Here is a 27,948-nt window from a genome sequence, read left to right as displayed (position 1 = left end):
AGACAGTAATGACGACTGAGGTACTGATGGAAGGGAAAACAAGCCTGAATTAAGAATACAAATTAATCACAATAGAAAAGAATTGCTTCCTCCTCCAAGGTGAAAGGAAATTGATGTAAACAACTTGCTCCCATGTGGCTAATTTATCTCTTGAAGGAGTGTTACGAGTCATTGGTTTCTGCTTCTGACAGATCACATGTTCAACGGTGACATAACTCCATCAGCCTTAGACAAAGCTCCAGCTGTCGGGTCTATGCCTAGCCTCCATCTCTGCCACCATGATTACTTCACTTATGGGATTGTTGTGTAAGCCTGGAGTGGTTAAGGGCAAGGCTGGCTGAAATCTACTGAAGAATCATCCTGTCCACCTAATCTTTGCCTCCTCAGGTTAGTGCTCCTTTATGGACATTCCATGATACAAAAATCTACACACTTTTCTATAATCAAGACTGTGTTTATCCTTAACTCAGGCCACATCTTTCTCCATCACTGTGAATGACCAAGTGTACCGTTTGAAACTCTGTCAGGAAGATTTTTCATTTTTCCCTTACCACTGCTCTTCCAGGCACCTCTGAGAGGAGACAGTGTGGAATCCAGCCATTTCTGGCTCACACCAAGATATCAAGCTGGTCTACCCATGAACAAGACCCACATTTTCCTTCTCTGTCATCTGGTATGTTAATATGGCAGAAATAGCCTTACTTCTTCACTTCTCCCTGTCTCCATGCCATTTCCCGTAAAATGTTCACTGCCTTCCCACTCTGCGTGGAGTATTCTGCCTCACCTTTGGACTCTGAACTTAGCCATGTGATTTTCTTCGGGTCAATGGAATGTTAGCAAATTTGATCCAAGCAGAAGCTTGAAAAATACTTGGGTAATTGGTCTTGCCTTCCCTTGTGCCTCTGATATAGAAACATGACTGGGATAGTCTGATGGAGAGTGAGGGGTGTGTGGAGCAGAGCTAAGCTGTTCTAGTCACATAGCAGCCAAACCCAAGATGTGAGCGAGCCCAGCCAAGATCAGAAAATCTGCCTAACCAATTCCCAGCTGGCCCTAGATGCCTGAATAATAAATGCTTACTGTTGAGTCTCAAAGTTTTTTTGGTTATTTATTACATAGCATTATTGTAGCAATAAATAACTGATACAACTGACCATAGGGGATTCCCCATGGATCACAGGAGTAGGTTGAAGGAGATGCATTAATCCATGAGAGGTAAATGATAGGGGAATCTAGACTACTTGTCCATGTAACTTACATGTGCGCTCTGGACTTGTTCAGGCTTGATCCCAAATGTATCATTTCCATCAAAATAATGGATTGTTACTGTTACTGTCTGGCCCTATGATATGATGAACCTGATAACACCTAGCTCATGACGGGCAGCTCCAGTTAATAACTTGATGTCATATATAAGCAGATTCTCAATTTCTGCCAGGCACAGAGGCATGCCAAGGGTTGCTTTTCAAACAATGATGAGGCAGGCCTTTGTTCCAGAACCTAATGTCTGTACTGTTAATCTTCTGTTGGATCTTGCCAGAGATGCTATACAATGTTCAAGATACTTGTAGCATGAATGGATAATCAGTCATATAGTCTGAGCAGGAGGGCAGCTCACATCACAGCCTGAGCCTGCAGCAGAGTCCTCTCTATTGCCCTGGGCCCCACTAGAAACTAGCAGCCCTATAACTCTCCCCATAAATGGGTGAGAGCAGCATTTAGCTTCAAAAGTCAAAGTCCCCAACACTGTACCTTTTTCTTAATGGTAGAGGGTGCAAGTTCAATAACTTGTCCTTCACTTGGAGGCATGTCCCAGCATCCTCCAGACCATTGGACCCCTAAAATCCACAGGAGTCCAAATCTTCCATCCTCTGGCTTGTGTGTGTCTTATAGAACACAAAGAGTCCTTTCTACTTCCTCTTCATCAGATCTGATTAGCCTGATTTACCAATATAGAGGACCAGCATGAGATTCTATGGAATAACAAGATGAACAAGATCCCTGCAGACTACACCATGGGAGAGAGGGTAGGAGAGTTAACATAGCGCTGTGACAATAGGTTAACCTGCATTGTGCTATCCTTCCCATGTAAATATAAAATCTTTTGATGTTCTTAATGATTGAAAAAAGTTTGTCAGATCAGCAGCGGCGTACCATGCCAGAGTTCGCGTTGATATGTTCTGGGAAAAGAATGCACCACCTCTGCATTCTTTAAGTCTTTGAAAGTGGTACTGATCTCTGCAGTTCTATTCAGAGTGCAGTATTGGTTTTGGTTTACTATCTTGGCTGGGGTGGAGGGGTGCAATTTTAAGGATTTCTGCTTGATCCTCCCCATATAATGGATTTTATTCCATAGGGCAGGGAACCAATGTGAAACTGTTAAGATTCCAAGTATGCACTTAGAGACCAGGGAAATAGCCACAGGGACCCATCTGGATCAATTGAAACTACTGTAAGATGGACTGGAACCAGGACTTCATTTATTACCTAGCATCCATAAGCTCCCACTTTAATTGAGGGACAGTGATGACATTTTAGATCACTCGATATCCAGTCTATTCAGCATGTTCTTATCCAACTACCTTTGAAAGGATTGCATTGTACAGTTACTTTAGTAAGTGGCTTATGGTACTTTAGAGAAAGAGTGGGCAGATATTTATTCTATATGCTTGTAGTGACATAAGTAGCATTTTTCAAAGGGCATTGGCCTCCTTTTCAATTGATGGACATGAAATGATAGTTACAGGATAACACTTTTGCATTATAGCAGTTGACATCAACTTTCTGCTCTCCAGCTCTTGCTTTTTTGGATAAAACTGCACCCTAGTCTACTGCCTTCTACCTTGAACATGAGCTACACTGTGCTCCCTGAACACCAAGGAACCTTGGTTGCCACTTCAGCCCTGCTGCCACTTTGCCAGTGATGGTTGGAATACCACTACCTGCCTCCTGCCATTGTAGAATTCTATGATCTCAATTAATATAAGAGAGCCCAATTCTGTGGCACCATTTCCTACTGTGAATCCTGGTCTAGATACCACTAATTTAATCAAATATATCTTTGCCATTCTCATTAGTACAATCTTTATTGCCTTAGTAAAGAGAGTGTTCTCTGGGCTCTTCCTGGGAAAATAATAGGTTGGTTCTCTTGACACATGACATAAATCCATTCCAACATTCCCACCTCTCTGAGCCACTGACCTCTTCTTCATTACTTTGACAAGGCAATTCCAGCATCTCCATCTCATTTAGTGTAGGCCACAAAGAGTCAAGAAGCCCCCAACAGCCTATTAACACCAAGTGTCCTTGCCAGAATGTTAAATCTTGAGTCTTATATAAGAGAGTGCTCCCATGTCAATAAAGTCTCGTCTCTCCAGTCTAATATTCTGCCACTCTGGTCCAGCACATTCAAGATCTATTCCCGGGCTTCCCTGGTGGCTCAGTGGTTGAGAGTCTGCCTGCTGATGCAGGGGACGCGGGTTCGTGCCCCGGTCTGGGAAGATCCCACATGCCGCGGAGCGGCTGGGCCCGTGAGCCATGGCCGCTGAGCCTGCGCTCCGCAACGGGAGAGGCCACAACAGTGAGAGGCCCGCGTACCGCAAAAAAAAAAAAAATCTATTCCCACACATATTCTTTAAATTCCTGCCAGTAATGATTAGCCAGTTCCTAAAATTCTTTCAGTACAGCTATCTCTTCCCAGATCAAGAACTATATTTTCTCTCTCAGCTAAAACTTGGCATTAGTTATTCTTCTCATGGCGATGGGAGGAAACAAGTTCAGTCTTGAGGTAGTAAGAGTCATCTCTTACAAGACATCTACTTTCGGTGAACACTGTGTGTGGTCTCCAGGTAAGGGGAGGCTGCTCTCCTCTAGAGAGGGAGAAAGAGCTGCTTTGGCTGGTGTGGAAGGTTCAGAGAAAACCAGGAATTCAAGCTCCTCAAGCATATCCACCCAAATTTTCTCATCGCAAGTCTCAGTCTCTCTCCTCTGATACCAGGGCTGTGACACTAGCAAAGGAGACTTGTGGAGGCTGCACATTTTATCTCCTTTGCAGCTCTGTCACCCTTACAATTACACTCTGAGCCTGATTTTCACTGCAGAAGTCCTATGGCTAAGGAGATAATGGTCTCTTTAAATACTGCCAAGGTGACCTTTTGGCTTTCAGTGTGCCCTAAGATGATAGTTGGCTGATCTGAGTTTGTTACTTACTTCCTTTTTTCAAGGCTTCCAAGGCAGATAACAAATGCTAACCAATTCCACAATCCTTTGCCCCCCAAACCATTCTAGTGACAGAGCTACTGGATAACCCATTTCTTCTTATCCCATTCCATCACAGGTGAGACTCCTAGGCATTGTGATGCAGACCAGGGATTACCACCATCCCGCTTATCCTAGCAATAAGGTAAGTGATCCCATTCCAGAATCCCATCCTAATGATCTGCTTTTCAAGGATCACTGTCATACCAAAGTCATATGTTATATTCCTCCTAAAACAGACCTTGAGACAAACATTTGGGTGCAAGTAGATGATTTGTGAACTAATCCCAGGAAGCAGGAGTAAGAGAGCAGGAAGAATTAGAGAGGGAAGAAAATGTAACACAAGGATATTATCAAGATTGCCATTGAGAATGTTTGGGAGTTGATTCCAGGACCAGCACCTCTTTACAAATGAGCAGGTGCTGCTCAGAACTGTCCGCCAGAAGGACTAGAGGCTAGATCATATGTCCACTATCCCTGGACCCATTGGTTGAGGACATTTCTCTTCTACACTTAGGGGATACATTTGCATTTAGGCCTCGGGGGCTCCAATGGCCTAGAAAAGGACACTTTGTCAGTAAGTGGAGAGATGGGGCACTCATGAGATGAGTTGTTGTCACTAAAAGGTGAGTCTGAGATCGAGGTGAACTGTCAACTACAGCTGTGGCTAAAATCCAAGATGGGCCTAGGGGAAGAGTTGCAGGGCACCACTAGAAGCATCAGCTACAGGTTCCAAAACACCAGACTTACCTGAACTTACCTTTATTTAAAACGAATAATTTTCTTCTTGGATATAAAGACAAAGTGGATGGTAAGCCACACTCAAGATTTTCAGAACTTTTTCATCAAAATTTTTAGTTTTAAAAGTCTTTGAAGAATGAGCAAAGGATAGACAATGGCTAAATCTATATCTTTATAGTATGTTGTAATTATGATATGATTTCTAAAGGTTTCCTTTTATTTTATTTAAAAAAATTTTTTTTGGCTGTGTTTGGTCTTCGTTGCTATGCATGGGCTTTCTCTAGTTGCAGATTCTTATTGCGGTGGCTTTTCTTGTTGTGGAGCACGGGCTCTAGGCACGCGGGCTTCAGTAATTGCAGCACATGGGCTCAGTAGTTGTGGCTCGCGGGCTCTAGAGTGTAGGCTCAGTAGTTGGGGTGCACGGGCTTAGTTGCTCCGCGGCATGTGGGATCTTCCCCCACCAGGGCTCAAACCCATGTCCCCTGCATTGGCAGGTGGATTCTTAACCACTGCGCCACCAGGGAAGTCCCTAAAGGTTTCCTTTTAAACATACCCCACAGAGTTCCTCTATGAAACTTTTATATCTGAACTAGAGCATGGCTCCCATTAAAGAATAAATTGTGTCCATGTGCTGGTGAAGAGTGCCCAGACAACATAACGTTCAGTAAAACTGCTTTGTTTCTGATCAAGTTCTTCCCCAAAACAAGCTTGATTTCCAGAATTCGTAAAGAACTTAAATTCCACGATTTAATCCTGTGCTTTAAACAGCTGGTACAATGATGCCAAGGTGTCTTTTCAAAAACATTCAATTTGGGGCTTCACTGGTGGCACAGTGGTTGAGAGTCCGCCTGCCGATGCAGGGGACGCGGGTTCGTGCCCGGGTCCGGGAAGATCCCACATGCCGTGCAGCGGCTGGGCCCGTGAGCCATGGCCGCTGAGCCTGTGCATCCGGAGCCTGTGCTCCGCAAAGGGAGAGGCCACAACAGTGAGAGGCCCGCGTACCGAAAAAAAAAAAAAAAAAAATTCAATTTTACCTTTCTTGTTAGTAAGATTAATAAACAATAGGAATGATACTAAAGCAAGTGTCACTCTGACTTTGATTTCAGATAGATAGCTTTAAATAAAACATTTATCTTCCTTTGGAACATGGAGTGTAAAGATTTTATCTGTGACTCCATTTCTTCTCTTTCCCAAACAGTATTGCTTTCAATTGGCAGCTTACAAGTAAATAAATTTGGAAAAGACTCATTTTACAATGTCTACAAATTATTTACTAGGCATCTGGGTATACTTATGTTTAAATTAATATAATTAGATTAAAGCACCTTAAAAATAAATACTTTGTTGCACAGTTAACATTGCAAACTTTTTTTTCATAGTAAGTCCTAAGTTTGGAATAATAGCATTCTAGAAGAAATCTTAGCAAAATGTCTAGTCTGATTGCCTCGTTTTTACCAGTGAATGAATTGAAGCCCAGAGGAGTCGAATGATTCCCTCAAATGTAAGAAAGAAAAGAGGTTTATTCATATAAACAAAAGTGCTTAATCTATCAGTAATATTCTTATCTTAAATAGTAATACTGTTATTCATACAAAAGCAAATTACTTAAAATTTCAGTAATCTTATTAAAATTTCACATTGTAATCTGAAAAATAGAGTTGTGAAAAAAAGTTTATACTTAAGGGTATTCTAACATCAATATTTCAGTTTTTTCACTTATATTAAAATATGTGACCCTGTGGCAGTCAAATACTACTTCTACATTTTCTTAGGGACATCTTAACCATACTGGTTTATACATTGCTATACTGTCATTCTAGTTTTCCAAATCAAACTTTAGAAAATTCTAAGAACCTGGCAGTATAGTTTTATTTTTTTCATAAATTTATTTATTTTGGGCTGCATTGGGTCCTCATTGCTGTGGGCGGGCTTCTTCTAGTGGCTGTGAGCAGGGGCTACTCCTTGTTGCGGTGCGCGGACCTCTCATTGCAGTGGCTTCTCGTTGTGAAGCACGGGCTCTAGGTGCATGGGCTTCAATAGTTGTGGCACGTAGGCTCAGTAGTTGTGGCTCGCAGGCTCTAAAGCACAGGTTCAGTAGTTGTGGCACACGGGCTTAGTTGCTCTGCGGCATGTGGGATCTTCCCAGACCAGGGATCGAACCCGTGACCCCTGCATTGGCAGGCAGACTCTCAACCACTGTGCCACCAGGGAAGTCCTGGCAGCATAGTTTTTAAATGGCCTATGTAAACACACAGTACCTAGATAGCGAAATTTTTTAAACCCCAAGGGTAAAATCTATAACAAAATTCCATGAAAGATACAAACTATCAAAAATCACTACAAAAGAAATAAATAATTTGAACAGCCTTATATTTACAGAAGAAATTGAACTTACAGTTAAAAACATTCCCATAAAGAAAACTGGGGGCTTCCCTGGTGGCGCAGTGGTTGAGAATCCGTCTGCCAATGCAGAGGACACGGGTTCGTGCCCTAGTCTGGGAAGATCCCACATGCCGCGGAGCGGCTGGGCCCGTGAGCCATGGCCACTGAGCCTGTGCGTCCGGAGCCTGTGCTCTGCAACGGGAGAGGCCACAACAGTAAGAGGCCCGCACACCACAAAAAAAAAAAAAAGAAAAAGAAAACTGGACACCCACATGGATTCATTGGTGAATCCTACCAAACATTTAAGGAAGAAATAATGCCAATTCTACACAGACTCTTCCAGAACACTGAAAAGGGAAAACTACCTCTATGAGACCAACATTAATACGATACCAAAAGCAGACAGACATTACAATAAAATAAAATTATAGACTAATATCCTTCATGAAAACAGAGGTAAATATTCTTTAAAATGTCTTAACAAATTGAATCTGACATCATAGAAGATGTACAGATGTCCAATAAAAATATGAAAATTGCTCATCATCATGTATCATTAGGGAATTGCAAATTAAAACAAAAATGTGATTATACCACATACCTATTAGAATGACTAAAATCCAACATACCAATAACACTAAATTCCGGGAAGGATGCAGATTAACAGTAACCCTCATTCATTGCTGATGAGAATGCAAAATAGTACAACCCCTGTGAAAAACAGCTTGGCATTTTCTTACAAAGCTAAACATAGTTTTATCATACAGCAAACATGCTCCTAGATATTTACCCATGAATGTTTATAGCAGCTTTATTCATAATTCCTCAATCTGGAAGTAACCAAAGTTTCTTTCAATAGGTAAATAAATAAACAAACTCTAATATATTTATACAATGGAATATTATTTGGCAATAATAAGAAATGAATTACCAAACCATGGAAAGACACAGAGGAACCTTAAATGTATGTTTCTAAGTGAAAGAAAGCCAGTCTAAAAATGCTACATGTTATGTGATTTAAACTATATGACATTTTGGAGAAGGCAAAATTACAGAGATAGTAAAAGATCATTAGTTGTCAGGATGTGAGAGGAGGGAAGGTAGGACTGAACAGGTGAAGCACAGGGCATTCTTAGGGTAATCATACTATTCTGTATGAAACTATGATGATGGACACATACCATTATTTATTTCTCAAAACTCATAGAACTATACAACACAGAGTGAGCTTAATATAAACTATGGACTAGTTAATGATAATATATCAATACTGGTTCATTAATTGTAACAAAAAATTGTTTTGTTAATTATAACAAATGAGTCACTTTAATGCAAGATGTTAATAATAGGGGAAACCGAGAAGGGTGGGTTATGAAATGGAGTGTGTATCTGAAATTTCTATACTGTTCGCTCAGTTATTCTGTAAATGTAAAATTGTACTAAAAAAATATTTTTTAAAAAACAATACATTGGACTTCCCTAGGGGCACAGTGGTTAAGAATCTGCCTGCCAATGCAGGGGACACAGGTTTGAGCCCCGGTCCGGGAAGATCCCACATGCCGCAAAGTAACTAAGCCCGTGTGCCACAACTACTGGTCCTGTGCTCTAGAGCCCACGAGCCACAACTACTGAAGCCCGTGCACCTAGAGCCCGTGCTCTGCAACAAGAGAATCCCATGCACTGCAAGGAAGAGTAGTCCCTGCTTGCAGCACCTAGAGAAAGCCCGCATGCAGCAATGAAGACCCAACACAGCCAAAAATAAATAAAATAAATAAATTTTAAAAAGCAAACAAACAAAAAAATACATTATGTCCAAGTGGAATTTATCCCAGGAATGCAAGGTTGGATTAACACTAAAAAATCAATTAATGTAATTTATCATATTAACAAACTAAAAGAACAACCATATAATCATCTCAACAGAAAGCACATTTGACAAAATTCAACACCCATTCCTGATAAAAATTCTCAACCTAATAAAAATGAACTTCCTTGACCTGATAAAAAAGTGTCTACAAAAACCCTACAGCTAACATTACTTAATGGTGAAAGGCTGAATACTTTTCCCCTAAGATTAGGGAACAAGACAACAATGTCCACTCTTACCACTTGTATTCAACATCCTACTGGAAATTCTAACCAATAAAATAAGGCAAGAAAGGAAATAAGAAAGAAAGTGAGTAAAAATAGTGAGTGAGTAAAAATAGTTTTACTTCTTTACAATCTGTATGACTTTTATTTCCTTTCTTATTTCTTATTTGGAATAGGGAGTTATTGTTTAATGGGTACAGAGTTTCAGTTGAAGATGAAAAAGTTCTGGAGATGGATAGTGGTGATGTTTGCTCAACAGTGTGAATGTACCTCATGCCACTGAACTGTACACCTTAAAATGATTGAATGTTAAATTTTATGTATATTTCATCACAATAAAAAAGACTATTATGATCATGCAAGAACCTAGGAACCTAATTAGGAAATACAGTTTCCACAAGACTGTCCTTAAAAATCTAATACCCCTCATAGGGGGCACAGATGAGTAAACAAGGTTGCAGTGGAATGTAACAACCAATACCATGTGCTAGATACTGGCTCTAAGTGCTCAGGGCAAAGATTTATTTGTTTATATAACAAATGACTACTAAGTACTTTGGTTCTGTGCCAGTATTGTTCTAGGTGTCAAGGATATTGCACTGAATAAAACAGACAAATGTCCCCACCTTCATGTAGCTTACCTTCTTATTGGGGTAGAGAGAAACAAATAAGTAAAATGTTGTATGACAGATGGTAATAAGTGCTTGAAGAAAAATTAAGCAAGGAAGGAGTTTAGCTAGTAGAGAGTGTGGGGAGGGAGTCACAATCTACTGATGGGAAAAACATAAACAGATACTTCTTAAAAATCAAGGTGAATGTTCCACAAAGAATATATATGGGACTTCCCTGGTGACGCAGTGGTTTAGAATCCACCTTACCAGAGAGGAGGTGGGCAGATTGGGGCATTATGGGCCATGATGTGGAGTTTGAATTTTATCTGGAAGTCTATGGAGAACTATCAAAAGATTAAACATGGAAGTGACACACTTGTGTTCTACTTTAGAAAGGTCACTTTTTGTTGCATGGACCTGACTGAAAGAAACCAAGACCAGAAGCAGGGAGGTATGACTAATGGATCCAAAACAGAAATTATAAGATTGAATTAAGGCACTGGCTGTAGGAATAGAGAGAAGACCCATCTGAGAAATGCCTAGGAGCGAATCAATACAGTTTGGTGACCAACTGGATGTGAGATTTTGAAGGACAGAGACATCAAGGATGATGCAAAGGTTTAAGGCTATGATGACTAGGTACCATTTACTAAATTAAGGAGTGCAAATGAGAACAAATTTAGGGTAAATAATAATTCTATTTAAGACTTGTTTATTTTGGACCACTTGTGGACATCCAAGTGAAGCTGTCCAGTAAAGCACATCTGGAACTTGGAAAAAAACTCTGGGCTGAAGATGCAGATTTGGTAGTATCAGCCTATAGTAGATAGATGAAACCATAGACCTGGTTGAGATCATGAAGGAAACTTGAGATTCAGAAGAAGAAGAAGGCCAAGGAAGGAACCAGAGGGAAAACACCTAACTCATGGGACAGGTGGAGGAAGAGCAACCCAGTACAAAGGCTATTAAGACATAGTCAGAATTAGGAGAAGAGGACCCTGAACGCATGGCATCACAGAAGCCAATATCAAAGAGCTGTTTAAGTGGGAGGGAGTAGCCACCATCAACAAATGCCAGGTAGCACTTATCACACCTTGTTACTTACTTGACTTCCCTGCCAAACTTGAGCTCTGTGAGGGCATCTGTACTTCTTACCTTCATATTTCCAGCTCCGGGTACACAGCAGATATTTAATAAATATTTTGTCGAATAAACAAAGATTAAAGCTAAAAGAATTCATTGGATTTGGTAGCAAATAGGTAACCGGTGACCTTGATGAGAACAATTTTAGGAGAGTGGTGAGGGTGAAGCCATAAAGCAGTGGGTTGAGGTATAAATGGGATATGAGAAAAATAGAAGAATCTTTTCAGAGGCTTGGCTGAGAAGAGGAAAGGATAAAAAAACAGCTAGGAGTCAAGTAGGGCAGAAGAGATTACATGGGAGGTTTTTAGCCATATAAACTTTTTATTTTTTTTTTTAGCGGTGGTAGATACCTGAATAGAAAAAGAGGAGAATTGATGGAGGAAGTATGTTCTGAAAGTGGAAAAGACAGAATCTAGACCTTGGGTGGAAGAAAGACGTAAACATGTAAGTAGTTGAATAAAAGTAAAAGGCTACGAATAAAAATGACTATGCAAGGACTCTTGTCAGTCGTTGCATGGTTAATTGTCAAACAATTGATGGTCAGAAAGGGACCAATGTCAGGAAAGGATGAAATCACTTGCATGGGACAGGGAACTTTTTTTGGAGACTGGGGCTTGAGCTGGGTCTCAAAGTATGTGTTAGGTAGATGGAGAAGCAATGGGAGGGCATTCTACCTGAAGGGACTACCGAGGTAGTGCTTTGTAATAAAAAATAATTTAAAAAGAGCCCCTGGATCTTTTTCAAGCCATGCTTCAAATTTTTCTTCTTCTTTTTTTTTTGTGTGTGGTACGCGGGCCTCTCACTGTTGTGGCCTCTCCTGTTGCGGAGCACAGCCTCCGGACGCGCAGGCTCAGCGGCCATGGCTCATGGGCCCAGCCGCTCCGCAGCATGTGGGATCTTCCTGAACCCGGGCACGAACCCGTGTCCCCTGCATCAGCAGGTGGATTCTCAACCACTGTGCCACCAGGGAAGCCCCAAATTTTTCAAACGGGGAAAATTTCAGCCATTGTTTCTTTTAAATATTTTGTCTGTCTCCACCTGCCTTTCCTTACCTTCTGGAATTCCAAGTACACATACATTAGGCTGCTGGCTGTTGTCCCATAGCTCACTGATGGTCTGTTCACGTACTCCAGTCTCGTAGTCTTTGTGTTTCATTTTGGGTAGCTTCTGTTACGGTCTTCAAATTCACTGATCTTTTCTTCTTGCCATGTCTAATCTGCTGTTGTTAATCTGTGCCCCATCCAGTTCACTTTTCAGCTATAGAGGTTTTACTTGGGTCTTGTTCATGCTCATGCTTTCCTCCAACTCCTTGAACATATGGGATATATTTATAGTAGCTGTTTTATGTCTTTGTCTACTAACTCCACCATCTATATCATTTCCAAGTGTGTTTCTATTGATTTTGTCCTCATATTGGATCTTATATTCCTGCTTCTTTGCATGTCTGGTACTTTTTAATTTAATGTCAGACATTGGAAATTTAACTTTTGGAGGGTACTGGATATGTTTGGAATCCTTTAAATATTTTTGTACTTTGCAATAGGATGCGGTTAAGTTACTTGGAAACAGTTCGATGTTTTCAAGACTTGCTCTTAAGCTTTGTTTGGTGGGTGCAGAACAGCTTTTAGGGCTAATTTGACCCTTCTATTGAGGCAATATGCTTCTGAAGTCTCCCTCAGTTTCTCATGTGTTTGGAAGCCTTCCTTTTCTAGCTAGTGGAAACAAACTATTCCTAGATCTGTGTGTACTCCAAGGATTGATCCACCAGCTCCTTTCCAGTGGTTCCTTCTCCAGTCTTGGTAGTTTCCTGAAATCTATGTGCCAATTATTATTCAGCTAAAGACTCAAGGAGAACCTCTATGTATATCTGGAGCTCTCTCATTGTATCTGTCTTCTCTCTAGTACTCTGCCCCATGAGGTCTAGCTGCCTTGGCATCCCTGAACTCTGGTCGCTCAACTCAGGAAGATCACCAAACCTGCTGGGGTCACTTTCTCTGTGCAGTGGCCTGGGAACTCCTCAGGCAGTAAGCTAAAGCATTCATCAGGCTTATCTTGGGCATTTTTGCTCCTTTTTTCCAGAGATCTCTCTGTCCTGAACTGCCTGTTTTCCAGTGTCTGAAAACCAGTTTCATAGATTTTGACCAGTATTTTAGTTGTTTAAGGAAAAAGGGTACATGTGGTCCCTGTTATTCCACCACGACTATAAGTTGAAGGTCAATGTGTCAACTTTAGGCCCTTAAATTTAATTATAACGTTAGCTCCTGGAAATTTAGCTAGCACCTAGAACAGTGCTTGGCACATAGTAGGCATTCAATAAATTTTTTTTAATGAATGAGATCCTGTTTCCTCTCAACATTGTCCTCAATGAACTTTTCCCTTTTAATTCTAACCATTTTCCTAGTATGCCGAAAACATTATTGATTCTCTCCTCCGAAATACAGACTATCCTTTTCTATATTCATCTTGGTATAGTTAACATTCACCCATATCATTTCTAAAATGTTTAGGAAAAAAATAAAAGATCTTAAGAGAGGGCCTACATAAACCATAGGTGCCTCTAGTTAACTTCACCTACTGGTAACTCCTTGAGCAAAATTTCTAATCAGTTGTGTACCCATCAAATGGTGATCTAATCCAATGGAGTAAATTCTCCTCAGAGGAAATGCTTCATATGCCTCATCTGGCAAAATAATTTAGCCTGGCCCTGGTCTAGCTCTGTAATTTATGGCCCGAAGAGTAGGAAGTGCCAAAAAATGGCTAGTATTGGCACATTGACTCTGTTACTTCGAGGCTACCAGGCTAAGTGCTAAAAAAAAATGTCTTGAGTGAAATCTTCTCCTAAACCAGGTCCTCTTTTAGAAGGAGAAAGTAAATTAAGTTCAAAGCTAATAACTGTATAGGTACGTAGTGGGCATTTGGGCTTCTTCCATCATCCCTATGGCTGGACCTCTTTCATCTCTATTAGCACATTTGCCCTTTGAAAAGTAGCATGACATGACAAGAGTGGAACTACATATATCATTCCAGCACTAAGAGGAAAAAAATCTTTTTTCCTCCATTTTTTTATAAATCAGATGTGGAATTAAATGGAAATACCTTTTTAAGTAAAAATAATTTTTTTGGTAAAATATTCTCCCCAAATTAGAATGGAATGTGGTGTTGGGTAGGAGTGCCACCTAACAAGCCACAGCATATGTGACTTATTACTGCTGCTTTTAAAGGGATCATTTCCCAACTTATTGCCCTTGTTCTACATCTGTTTTTCACTCTGGAATAATGAATATGGATCCTTTAAGTCCTAGAAGAAATTGGCACCACTTAAAGTAATTTTGCTGACAGTCCCAGACTCCTAGGGCTTATCACTAGCAAGATAGATTCATGCCTGGAAGAATGGTAAGTTTGAAAGGGTTTTGGATATTTCTTTTCAGATTTTGATGGAAAGAGCAATGGGTCTGTTTACTTAGGCTCACCCTTGAGTCAAAATTAAGCCATAGGGGCTTCTCTGGTGGCGCAGCAGTTAAGAATCCGCCTGCCAGTGCAGGGGACATGGGTTTGAGGCCTGGGCCAGGAAGATCCCACATGCCGCACAGCAACTAAGCCCCTGTGCCACAACTACTGAGCCTGCGCTCTAGAGCCCATGAGCCACAGCTACTGAGCCCTCATGCCACAACTACTGAAGCCCGTGCACCTAGAGCCCATGCTCCGCAACTAGAGAAGCCACGGCGATGAGAAGCCTGTGCACCACAACAAAGAGTAGCCCCCACTCGCCACAACCAGAGAAAAGCCCCGCGCACAGCAATGAAGCCCCAATGCAGCCAAAAATTTTTAAAAATTTAAATTAAATTAATTAATTAAAAAAAATTAAGCCACAAATCTATTTCCTGATTTTTCTGGAGGATAATATGTTAATATTTGAAAAATTTCTTCTGTATGAGCTATCAAATCAAAAAGTATTTCTCATATACACAATCCTCATAATAGCCATACATTTCTAGAAGTCCATGCCTCTCTTCAAACTACTCCCTTTAGACATTAGAATCTGAATGGGAAAAAAAGTAATTTCATAGGGTTTCTTTCCTTTAAGTAAAAGAATTTAGGGCTTTCCCTGGCGGTCCAGTGGTTAGGACTCAGCGCTTTCACTGCCGTGGGTCCGGGTTTAATCCCCAGTTGGGGAACTGAGATCCTGAAAGCCATGTGGTGCAGTCAAAAAAAAAAAAAAGAATTACTTTAAAAATTATGGAATAGTCTGCCCAAACAGGGCAATAAAGCAATGAAAGTAGTAGCAAAACAAAGCTCTTTAAAAATTAATTCTTAGACAGAAATATAGTTTGATTTTACAGATGAAAAGCTCTGAAACATTTTGACCACAGCTTGTGAGGTGAAGAAGGGGAGGTAACACGAGAATGAGAGGGCTGAGTTTAATTTATTTTCCCCTCATTTTGTTTGCACTAGTAATTTGAGGGAAGAGTTTTTCAATGCTGGCTGTAATTATTAGGCCAAGAGATTTTAGTTGACGTAAGGTTGCAACATTCAGTATGCAGGAAAAACAGAACAAATCAAAGTCAAAATAAGTTTCTCCTCCTGGAGCTATTAGATGAGTGGGAACAGCTTGTACACTAACTGCACAGATGAAGTCATCTTTGTTGTACCAATATTAAAGGCTTGACATAAGAATCTTTCAGTTCCATCTCACTCTGCTGTATAATGTTAGTGACGGGTATTTAAGAACTGCCTGTTCTGTCCGAAAGGTCCAGTAACTACTGAGTACTATCCAGAGTGTCTATGTACATAGTTAACACTGCTCCCAACTGCTTTGAAGCACAGCAGACCGTCCATGTGGCAGGCACAACTCAGGTTGTAATTCTCCCCTTTGGATTTCATAGTCATCATTTAACTTTTGAAAAAAAAATTTTTTTCTCACACTTCAAAGACAGTGAATAAGATTTTACTTTTCTTTTTTTTAAAGAGGCCACTTTTATTTAAAAACAAACCTACTTGCTTCCTAAATGCAAAGGGACTTACAAAACATAGTAAAATATTTCACATGATGTCTCAGAACCTTCTTAAGTTTATTTTCTTTGTATAATCAGTTCCATTTGGTGGAGATTCCTTGAGGTTATTACACATTCTGTTAAATGCTAACACACACCAAATTTATAGAATGATAAGGGGTTGTTGGTGTGAAGCAGGAAGGTTCTGCAAAATTAGGCTAAAGTTCAGTATTATGATCAAATGTTTACAATTTCCATTAACCCACAAGGAAAAAAAAAATTGGAAGCCCTGCAGTTGAATCCAGAAATGCCCTTTCTGAACAGTTACTTGCTGTTCACCAATGTGAAAGCAAAATGATCCTTCAAGGACTCTGGTTTGAGAATTTGCAATTGTTATTTGGTGTTCTAATAGAAGAGATATTGGCTCCAAGCTTTGCTAGAGAGGGGTATTTTTCAGTAACCTCTTCTTTAGAAAGGTTGAGTCTATTTAAATATGTCAGACTACAACTTGCCATGATATGAAAGATATTAATATGATACTTTCTCCATTCCTTATCTTTCTTGCTTTTTAATAACCCCAAGTAATGAACCCTTTCAAATTTTTTATATATATAATTTTTATAGTATGCAAACTGTACAGAACACCGTGGCCATTAAAACAAGCTTACAGGTGCACTAATCTCCCTGGAAACATTGAAAGGCAGATAAATAATTCTGGACAATAGACATGAATACATTAACCTGTTTATTACATTTTGAATTTCTTCCTAGCACACATGTTGACAGCTTCCCTACAAGGGAAAAGTTCAGAAAAATCAGAGGAGATAGAACTATTTTATTTTTGCTATAGAAAATAATAATGAACTTTCTATAGTAGTTCTGTCCAATACAATAATATAAGCTACATAAAATTATTTTAAATTCTCTAGTAGCCTCATTTCAAAAAGTATACTTTAATAATACATTTTAGTCTAATAAATCTAAAAATGTTATCAACATATAACCCATACAAAAAGTATTTATGGGATGTTTTATGTTATTTTTCTCATACTAAGTCTTTGAAATCTGGTGTGTATTTTTTTTTTTTTTTTTTTTTTTTTTTTTGCGGTTCGCGGGCCTCTCACTGCTGCGGCCTCTCCCGTTGCGGAGCACAGGCTCCGGACGCGCAGGCTCAGCGACCATGGCTCACGGGCCCAGCCGCTCCGCGGCATGTGGGATCCTCCCGGACCGGGACACGAACCCATGTCCCCTGCATCGGCAGGCGGACTGTCAACCACTGCGCCACCAGGGAAGCCCAGGTGTGTATTTTATACTCACAGAAAATCTGAATTTGGACCAGTCACATTTCAAGTGCTTAATAGCTGCACACGCCTAGTGACAGCGGTGTTGGACAGAGCAAGCCTGTAGTGTAGTACATATTCACTGTATTTAAAACAAGAAATAGAGTCTCTTCAATGGAGATATCTTGCAGATTTTCCTTGAGCTTTTCTGAAGCTCCATTGGTCCCTCCAAGGACTTGACATATTCCTGTCCAGAATAATTATGCCTCAGGGTGCTCTGTATGCTATAAGGAAGCAGGTCAACCTGAAGCTGGTGGTATTTTGCTTCCCTGTATCTTTTGCATTAACATGTACCCCAAGCCAAAGATAAACCTTGGCTTCTGGCTATAGTATTAATCTTCTAGTACCCTTCACACTTTAGGGCATCTGGCTCAGCAACCTACTGCTAAAGCTGATTTGAATCCAAGAGGAGGCTCATCCAGTTCTGATGGGCCAAAAGCTGTTGTCAATGTTGTCAACCTGAATAGCCTATCAACTAGCACACATTGAGTATCTATTATAGGCTAAGCACTAGCTTAGTTCATAACCTCATTTACTCAGATCCTCAGTTGCTTTCAGCAGTACCTCAGTAGCATCTTCATCTCTGCCTCTATTCCTCAACTCTTAAGTCATCCTCCATAGATCCTCCAGAGTTTGCTTGAACATATCTGATTGTTCTGCCTCCCCAGTGGACCTCTGGGATGGCTCCCACTGTTAATAAATTGCAAACTTTATTTAGTGTTGTATATGACGCCCACCCTCCTCCCTGGCCCCAACCTGTCTCTCAAGCTACACCTCTATCTCGTTCCCTGATTGTGTGGCCTCTCCCCCATATTCTCTCCACACATGCTCCAGCCAAATTGCTTCTTGCCATCCCCTGACCATGCCATATCATTCTTTCATGCCAGGTTTATATACACAGCTTCCTTTGCCTAGAATGCACTTTTCCCTCTTGTTTACATGTCAAAATCCTACTCTTCCATTCTATAAAATCCAAGTTAATATTCTAGCTTCCCTACTCGTTCTTGTTCCATGGGGGAGCTTCCTACTAATCTGAAAGCACCTTTATTTCTGATGGAGAAGTCAAGATCCATCTGCTCTTTTGGGGAAGTTTTCTTTGTGTTTGTTTTCTTGTTCACTGTCTTGTTTCAGATAGGAGCTGCTACTAATCCAACAGCAACTCCAGTAATGCTCAAACTTCACATAGTATTAATGCCTCAGTCTTATCAAGAATAATCTTGATAAGACAAGGAAAAAGAAGTAGAAGTTTTTTTAAAGGTGTACTTGAAATCTATTTGAAAATAAGGATGAACAGTTTTTAATATAGTCATGTCAAGAAGGGACTAAACATAAGATGTTGACCTTTTAACTTCTTTTTGTGAGCTGAGTGCACATAAGCCCTCATTTTGTGAGTATTTGTTATCTCTTCAGTGTTTTTCAGGGCAGTTTCCCATTCATGCTTTTTACAGCAGAGCTATCAACAATTCACTCTCACATCTCAGCATGTCCCAAGTCAAACTCATCACCATCTCTTTAAATCTGCTCTTTTGGACTCTTCTAGTTCGTTCTGGAAAGGACATCACTTGGAGTTATACCCAAGTGTCCTTCTCCATTGCTCCTGACAACAAATAAGTTGCCACATCCTCTTATTTACCTCTACAGTGTCTCAGACAATCATTCCCACCCTGCTATTCTCACTGACAACATCCTAGTTCATGCCCGTGTTGCCTCCCATATACCCTTGGAATCACCTCCACTCCTGTTTCCCTTTAACTCCTAGATTCCAACATTTATCAAGATTTCTAAAGCCCAGCTCAAAGCATGTCACCTCCCAGCTCAAAAACCCTCAGTTCCTCCCCATTACCTAATAAAGTCCAAATTCTTTAGCCTGACATTCAAAGCCCACCCATGCTCTGACCCCAATATAATGTTATAATGTGATCTCCTTACTCCCCTACATGTACTACAGCCAAAATATACTAATTGTCCCCCAAATACGCCCTGCCCATCCTAGCATCTGGCCTTTGTCTGTGGTGTTTTTGTCTCTTCCTACTTCCCTAACTTCTTGCTGATAGAAATATGACCCCATCCTTCAAGTCCCAGTCAAAACCACTACCTCTTCCATGAAGTCCTTCTGAATTTTCCAGCAGGAAATAATCTTTTGGTCCTTGTGTATACTTTTTTTGTATTTTTATTCTGATCCTTACTACAGCTTACATTGTAAACTTGTTTGTGTATGTATGTGTGTCAATATCTTGTATATGCTCAGATTATAAAGTTCATTTCATTGATGAACAGATATTTATTGAGTACCTACTATGTGCTAGTGCAATACAGAAAACAGAGAGCAAGCTGGACATAGAGTATCCATTTTGAACGACCATCCTACAGCACCTAGCATGTATGTTGCACTTTGTAAGCACTCAGTGATTCCTTGTCGAATACATGACTAAATACCTAATTTTACTGAAAAATGCTTTTCCAGACAGTTTTATTTTCAGACCAGAAAAGTAAGAATAGGAATTAAATTGAAAAGGCTTCAGAGAGGCTGAACTAGGAGTTCACAACATATATGTGTTTGTCTCTTGCACAGTTTAGCCATGGAGACTCTGGCCAAGCCCTCACACAGAGCCCTTTGCTCTCCGTTTACACACATCTTTAACAATAATAATCATGACAACAACCATAGCGAGCTTGAGTATTTGATTTCCAAGCTCGTTTCAGATGAGAAACAGCAAATTAGGAGCAGGGAGTAGAAATGGCACAATCGGTCACACTGGCATCGGTGAGACTGACAGTCCGGCAGCAGGGGATGACCCAAAAAAGCTAAAAAACAAAACAACAATTAAAAAACAAACCAGCAATCTGCAGCCATTTAGAATAGGGACAAACAGTTCTGCATACCTCCAAAGGGCCTGAGGGCTTCTCAGTGTTATAGCACAATAGTACTTTTAATGACAGCCTCAAGTCATCAAGCTGGATTATGTTTATAATGCATTATTTTAGAAGGCAGGGAAGATTAATATATTGGAAATGTTTCCATTCAAGATAATTAAAACTAGCCATCTATTAAACTCACTTATCCAGAACTACTCTCTCCGACCCCCACCCGCAGGCTCTGGAGCCAGGGTTTTATTGTACTTCCTCGCATTACTTGATTCATTTGCCTCAGAACATTCGTTGGCTCTTGCATCTAGTTCAATTTTCATTCAATAAGTTTTATTTCCATTCTGTTTGCACATTCTGCAAGAGCCAGTGGAGGACACAAAAGATTTGGAAAGTCTAGACCCTAGGCTTGTCTTGGAGACGCTCAAGGTCTTGTTGAGGAGATAAGACCTACATCCTTGAACCAACATAAGGACACAATAGAGAAATGCAAATAAGTGTATTGTGAAACAAACTTTGCAATGAAGGTTCATTTGGGACTTGATCCTTCTTGACTAGGGCTAATCAAGATTTCTTAGATATGAGACTCTGAGCCAGAAATGGAAGATTTAGGGTAAAGAAAACAGCACAAAGAGGAATGCATACCAGAGGCAAGAAAGAGTAAATTGTGTGCTGGCAATTGTCAAGAGCCCACCTGGCAGACTGAGGCTGAGGGCCCTGTTTGGGAATAATATGAGATAAGTTTGAAGCATTCCACCGTTTTGTACAAATCCCTGTCATCTTTCTAAAATCACGTCTTAGTTTGCTCAAGCTGCCATAACAAAATACCATAGACTGGGTGGCTTAAACAAAAAAATGTATTCTCACAGTTCTAGAGGCTGGGAAGTCCAAGATCAAGGTAGAAGCCAATTTGGATTCTGGTGAGGGCTGCTTCCTGACTTGCAGACAGCCATGTTCCGGCTGTGTCCTCACATGGGGGAGAGAGAGAGTAAGCTCTCTGGTGTCTCTTCTTATAAGGACACTAATCCCATCATGAAGTGCCCACCCTCATGACCTCATCTAACTCTAATTACCTCCCCAAAGCCCCATCCCCAAATACCATCACATTGGAGGTTAAGCCTTAAACATATGAATTTGGCAAGGGTAGGGAGTTGTGGATGGGGACCCAACATTCGGTCCAAAACAGGTCATATGAATGTAAATCCCTGCATCTTTTTTCTTTCTTTTTTTTGGCTGCATTGGGTCTTCGTTGCTGCACGCGGGCTTTCTCTAGTTGTGGCGAGCAGGGGCTACTCTTCATTGCAGTGCGCGGGCTTCCATTGTGATGGCTTCTGTTGTTGCGGAGCATGGGCTCTAGGTGCGCAGGCTCAGTAGTTGTGGCCCACAGGGCTCAGTTGCTCCGCGGCATGTGGGATCTTCCTAGACCAGGGATCGAACCCGTGTCCCCTGAATTGGCAGGCAGATTCTTAACCACTGCACCACCAGGGAAGTCCCCCTGCATCTTTTGAAAAGCTCAAAAAATGAAGTTTGATATACAGATTGGTATTTGTCTTCAATCATGTCATTTTACTCGAGAGTTTACATAACAGCTAGTTGCAGGCTACAAAACTGACTTGATTTGCTTTCTCTACATTCATTTTCCAAAAAAAAAAAAAGAAGAAAGAAAACCGGAAATGTAAAGTTCTCCTTTGGTTAGAAGCTCTGGAAGTATTCTACTTTTAGAAGACATCATCCAGTGTATCTGAAGCTTTGGATGATGGTTAACAGATTCATGAGTAATTGCATATAAACACAAACAATGGGCTGAAACTTTCTACAGCTTGTTAACTGGTAAAGACTGGAGATTTATCAGCCTGTTAAAACGAGCTTCTGACAACTGTGCTTTTACCTTTCTCACTAGACTATACACTCTGGGAGGATGGGGTAAGTGTTTTCCCCAGCGTCTAGACCATCATCTACCACAGAAATGGGACTTAGTGTTAAGTGAAAAACTAAATAAATGATTGGATGCAAGACAAATTAATTTGTTAACATTTGACTAAAGTAAACATATATTTCTCAGAATTAACTTAGCCTGAATTGGCTGAGATGCTTATGACTAGTGGATTATGCCTATTTAACAAATTAAAAGCAAACCACAAAAATCAAGGATTTTAAACTAATTTTTTCCCAGACATGTTCGTTGTAAATCCAATACACGTACTCTGTTGAACTGGCTGCTTTGTGTAATTGAGAGCCAATTTCAACGTTCACATGACAATGAAAACCTCAAGCTTAAATTTATTAATACGTTGCCTTGGCAGAACACCAGGCCTCTTAATAGCAAAATATGGAGAGAAAGGATATTAGTCTCCAAAGACTTGAGTTTGATTTTGAAAATAAACTGATGTTGTTCTTTAAAGATCATTCATAAGGAGACATAACTGTGGAGATGTGGACTATAAAGAAATTTAAATGAAAAATGATTCAAAGTACAGAGAATCAGAGTTTCAGCATGGTATTTGGTTGGAAGGCCCAGGGATCAAAATATTTAAGTGTTTTAGGTCCCACCTTAGCAATTCAAATCCTGAATAGTTGATAATGCATCGATCTGATAACTCCTTATCTAGACATACTTAACAAATAATTTGCCAAACACACTAGGATATGGAATGGAAGAACTACATATTCAACCAGATGGATCCCAGAAAAGGAGACTTCATCATTTCTAGTAACCATTTATTTAGCACATACCAGGTATCTGTCTAGCACTATGTCAAGTGACATACAGACTTACCTAATCCTTACAAAACCCCCATTGAGCAGATGAGGAAACTAAGGCTTAAAAATATGTTAAACAAATTACCCCTTAATTGATTACCCCAAATCAACAAGCCTGTAAATCCACTCCGTTTTGTTCCACTGCTCCTCAAAAGATGGTCCTTGAACTGGCAACATGAATATCACCTGGGAACTTGCTGGAAATCAGTCCCGAACTCCACACAGACTTAATGAATCAGAATCACTGGCTGTGGAACCTCGGAATCTGTTTTAACCAGCTCTCCAGGAGATTCTAATGCACACTGAATTTTGAGAAGTACATCTCTATTCTACTCTATTTCTCCAAACTTTAGCAAATATTTATATTTCACTTTTCCAGTGCAGTTTCTTACAAAACCCAGAAAATTAATATCACATTCCTTTCTTTGTTTGAATTATGTGAACAATAGTCACTAGACTAGAAACCTTAATTCCTACAAATAGAATGTATAAAATGAGCCCCAAGGAAAACAACCCAATGGCATTATTATCCATCTAAAATATGAACAAGGACTACAATGATTGGAATTCTTTCAAGACCTGACTACACATATTGGTTTAGGATTAAAACAGTAATCACTTAGCTCATTCTAAGCTTTAACAGATAAAATAGATTTTTAATATAAGCTCAGAAAGAGTATCTTGCCAAGAGGGCAAGAGTAACCATCCGGTGTGCTGTGACAAAAGTGAAATATAATATATGTAAAGGGCAATCAGAATTCCAGTCTATTGCTATGAATGATTGTCTTGCCAGGTAATGAAATGTATTGACATTACTGCTGAGCTGTCATTGGCATGTTATACAGACATTGAGATTTTCTAAGCAAAGTTACTGGAAGTCATTCAAATATGTATAATGGTGTAATGGGTGAAATGGAGACTTTCTCTTTCAAAAAAAAATTTGTTCCAAATTCCTTGATGAGAAAATATTTGGAATAAAGCACAATAGATTTATATACAGACTTATATGGCTGAAATTGATTTTTGTTTCCCTGGGAATTTAAGAATCTTTTTAATAGTTGAGAGCTGGTGTACAGCTGCAAGAGGTTGGCTTAATACGGAGCCAATATTTATGCTTTCTTGATAGAACAAATGCGAGTTCTCGCTCTGTTTTCTATCTTACTTTTGTTGAAAGCCTGGCAACACTGGGATATAATACTTGCTTCTTCAAAATGTTTCTAAATTGTTCACTGTTTTGTATTTAATCTTGAAGTTTTTTTATTTATAATATTATTAAACCTCAAAGAAACACATATGGTGGAAGAGAATGGAGAAATTCTGTGATTTCACTGTTTTATTCTTCTTTAATAGAATTTATGTGAAACCAAAAATTATTCAAGTTTGTGTTTTTATTTTCAAGGAGTGTGTCCATGCCTTGCAACAGGATGCCTTAAACAGATGAGTAAATCACAATACACAATACATTTTATGGCTGAAGAAATTAATTCTGCGGAAATCTCCCTCTAACAGGTGAGTGAAGATTTATGTAGATATTTGTTATCTCTATATTTAAATAAAGCAAGCACAGTCTTGAAAAAATACAAACATATTTTTGTCCAAATGCAGATCCAGCACAATTGCAGCCAGTACCCTCAACTTCTTAATAATTTCTAGGTTTTCTCTAGCCTTACATATATTCCTACTGCTTACCATTTGCCTACTATATTGAGGATCTACTAAAGGCCAGTATTATGCTTGTGTTTTACCTGGATATCATAGGTACAGGTGCAGTACTTTGACATATGGTAAGCACTCAAGCAAATATTAGTATCTACATACAACTGCTGAAAAAAAATTTGCCTGTAGACAAAGTAATTTATGCTTCTTGGATCCTAGGTCTCACTAGCAGAGTTTTGACATCAGATATACCATCTTTTAGCATGCATAGCAGGAATCCAACTGGTCAGTGTAATGTAGTGGTTAAAATCAGGGACACTGGCACCAGACAACCTTGGTTCCAGTCCGTGTTCTACTGCTATTTACCTATGTGACCTTGAACCAGACGTTCAGCTTCCTGTGCCCCTGTCTCTTATCTCATAGAGCTGTTGTACAGATTAACTCAGAGAGTGCTTGGAAAAGTGTTTGGTGTGGGGTAGGTGGACAATATATGGTAGCCATCATTGTTATTCTCTGGGCCCATTTCATCACCTGTAAATGGATGCAGTAAACAAGCAGACCTTATGGAATTTCTGTTATGTGGCAGTCTAGAGGTTCCATGAGGTCAAGAACCATGTATGTCTTTTCACTATTGGATCCTAGCACATAGCATAGATTCCTGGCATACAAATAAAAAATTAAGTGAATGAATAAATGAAATAAATAAATAAATATATATATATATATATATATAAAGCAATTGGCACAGTGCCTGACATATAGCAAGTGTTCAAAATGAGGGCTGTTTTAAGTATGCTTAACTGTCTTGTGGACTCCCTTAATACAGTTTAGTTCAAGCCAGACCTCTGTCCATAATACTGGGAAGTTTTCAGAGGGAAGTCTTCACTCCCTGGAACTAAGACCTCCAGGAAGCTCTGCCCAGTGGCATTATGGAATAGCTCCTTATGCCTTGACTAGAAAGGAGTTAGTGGTAAGGGCATTGGGCCAGAAATCCAGGTCAAGTCCTGGCTTGACAATTTCATCGTTGTGTGGCCTTCACCAAGTCATTTCACGTATTTGAGTCTGTTCCCTCAATTGTAAGATAAATGGTTTGTATTGAAAGATCCTATTCTAATTCTGGATCTCTGTAATTTCAAAAATTATATTGTAACTCTTTGTTCCTGAATATGTGAACAATTTTTATGACTTAATCTCTCACGTATGTAGCATGCCTATTATACACACTCATGCACACACACACAAATGTGTATATATGAGTCAGCAATGCCTGCTGTGAATTTTTCATGCAATACAGGAACTTCTCTTCTGGAACAATGAATTCCTGTCTCCATTTGTACCTTTCTTGGTGATGCCTGGTTGTGAATTATACATTTAGATTTGGCATCCATATTAGATTAGAACTGAGAAATGTTCTAAAAGGAAGCCTTGATTAAGAAAAATTAATGACTTATTTTGTCCATTCCAGCCCAATGTAATGTTCCTCCTCCATACTTATCCAGGTTTTTTTGTTTGTGCCAATTATATGCCAGATTTTGAACCTGAGTCTCTCTCATCAGAGTCAGTGAACTTTCTACTCTACACTGTCTTTCAAACAGCTGCTTGCCTTGTCAAATTCCATCAGTCTAAATATCTCCCTGGAAGCAGATCTGTTTATTATATTTATTTGAATTCCACCCTTCCAAACACACACACACAGTTGTGAACATAATAGGTGCACAATAAATGTAAGTTGAGTAAATGGAAGATAAAAAGGACACACTGGGCCTTCTTCAGTTCTGTGGCCTCATTTCTCTTCTAGAATTCTTTTTTTGGATCAAAACAGGAAGTGGTAAGGTTGTCACATGAATGCAAATCACTGAGTTGTGACAAGTGCCAAACTGGCTCTAAGGCATCAAGGAAGTCAAAGCTTAGTCCTCTCTGTTTCTTTCCCAGCATTCACAGGCCTGAACATCAATCACCCCATCCTATGCAGCCTCTGTAGACAGCAGCCTGGTTAGCCTGGCCCTAACCAGGCCCAGGGATCCCCGAACTTTTCGTATTCTACACCAAAGAGTTTTTGCTGGGCTTATTGAAAGTATATTTTGGGAGAGGTTGATCAGCTCTTTGGTTTTGTTACCACTCATATATATTTCAAAGACTGCAAAAATAAAAGATTGAACAAGCCATTATTTCTGATCATGAAGATGAGAGAGCTCATACTTAAACGAGAGTAATAAATGCAATTTTGGAGTCTACTGGATACTCTTTTGAAAAGTAGGTAGTCATGATCAATCTAGGAAGGTTGCATTAAACTTAGCACTTGAATTAGACAAGTTTAAACTGACAACTCTAATAAGCAGTCTTCAACTTCCAGAAGCTTTACATAATAAAAGTTTATTGCTGACTCATGCGATAGTGTAATGCAAGTATTCTTGGTTAGCCAGTGATGCCCCAAATAGTATCTCAGGGACCCATGTTCTTTCCATTTTGTAGTGCCACCTCTTCTAGATCTTCAGAGTCTTCTCCATTAAACTGAAGGAGGAAAAGAGAGAGATTGGAAGAGTGGAAGATTAAGCAGAAAGTTTTTGTAGTCCAGGCTTAGATACATATCACATCCCGCCCACATTTTATTGGCCAGAATTCAGGCATATGGTCACACCTAACTGCAGGGAAGGCTAGGAAAAGCAGTCTAGCTGAGTGCCCAGTAAGAAAAGAAACTGGGGTAAAGTGAACTCACAGCAGTCTCTGCCACAGCTCTACATGTGTACTTCCCATCCAACATTATGATGCTAGCAGTGTTCCATGTAAAGGGCCAATAAATGGTTGCTCTTTTTATAACTAGTACATCTGATAAAATCTAATAACCATTATCCGAGAATATATGGAGCAAAGCCAAGTGTTAATTGTGGGCTATGATAAATAAGACATGACCTTGGCCCCTAAGAATTTTGTACTAAAATAGAACTCTCAACCAACTCTTTTTTTTTTTTTTTTGGCTCTGCTGCGTGGCTTGTGGAACCTTAATCCCTGGACTAGGAATCGAACCGGGGGCCCCGACAGTGAGAATGCTGAGTCCTAACCACTGGGCAGCCAGGGAATTCCCTCTTTTTTTTCTACTTTTTCCTTTTTTCT

General features: G+C 39.8%; 1 long non-coding RNA gene across 1 annotated transcript; it reads left to right on the top strand.

Moving 5' to 3' along the window:
* The first annotated feature begins 122 nt into the window (after positions 1 to 122).
* On the top strand, positions 123 to 27,948 carry LOC136792284 (uncharacterized). The gene is made up of 6 exons (XR_010835886.1): positions 123 to 387; positions 566 to 673; positions 4,337 to 4,402; positions 11,563 to 11,669; positions 24,581 to 24,690; positions 27,853 to 27,948. It is a non-coding gene; the product is annotated as an uncharacterized lncRNA (long non-coding RNA).

This window comes from Kogia breviceps, chromosome 12, assembly GCF_026419965.1.
Source record: "Kogia breviceps isolate mKogBre1 chromosome 12, mKogBre1 haplotype 1, whole genome shotgun sequence".
Taxonomy (NCBI): domain Eukaryota; kingdom Metazoa; phylum Chordata; class Mammalia; order Artiodactyla; family Physeteridae; genus Kogia; species Kogia breviceps.
This window is presented reverse-complemented; position numbering and strand designations above follow the sequence as displayed.